Source organism: Triticum dicoccoides, chromosome 6A, assembly GCF_002162155.2.
Source record: "Triticum dicoccoides isolate Atlit2015 ecotype Zavitan chromosome 6A, WEW_v2.0, whole genome shotgun sequence".
Taxonomy (NCBI): Eukaryota; Viridiplantae; Streptophyta; class Magnoliopsida; order Poales; family Poaceae; genus Triticum; species Triticum dicoccoides.
This window is the reverse complement of record NC_041390.1, coordinates 82,765,405-82,766,131: the sequence shown is the minus strand read 5'-3', so window position 1 is coordinate 82,766,131 and position 727 is coordinate 82,765,405.

The window sequence follows — 727 nt, the reverse complement described above, 5'->3', positions numbered from 1 at the left end:
CGCCGGCCCCTCCAGCCAGCGCCAGGAGCCGCCACGTCCAGCCTCGCCCCGCCCCGCCCAACGAGCTCTTCGTCTCTCTGACGCTTTCCATGGACGATTCAGCACAGTGCTGTAGTGAATCGAGCTCCCACACCGGTCTTCCTCGGCTCCGGCAGAGCACCGCCCGACGAGTAGTGTGCCTTCGTCTTCCCCGGTTCCTCCCGCGGTCTTGGTGACCTAGGTCTGCTCCTGCACCTCCCATCCTCCCACCGGAGCCACAGCTAATTCTACATGATACAAATCAGGAAGGTTTGGATGTACTGTATGTAGATGATGAAAACAACAATATGTTTTCCTTTCGCTTGTCCTTGGCACTGCTGAAAGAAAGTTGCACAATTGAAATATCTTGATATATTGGACCTCAAAGCTATAATCTAAATTTTGTGTTCAGAAACATGCAAATTGACTACATAATACAAATTTAAGTTTACTGATTATGAACTGAAAAGAATGCAAATTATTATTGTGGAGTTATTGAAGAATATAATGGAGAGGACCGGAGACATTGCTTCTCTTTTTTGGAGATATGCTTCTTTGAACTTCTCAAGGTATGTGCTATGTAACGTCTTTTATGCAAAACTGGCACTTAATTGAGAACTTACTGATTTAATTGTGCGTGCTATTGGTAAATTAGTTACCTCATTCACATGATTTTTTTTGTTGTCAATATTTTAGAGGTGGACCACCC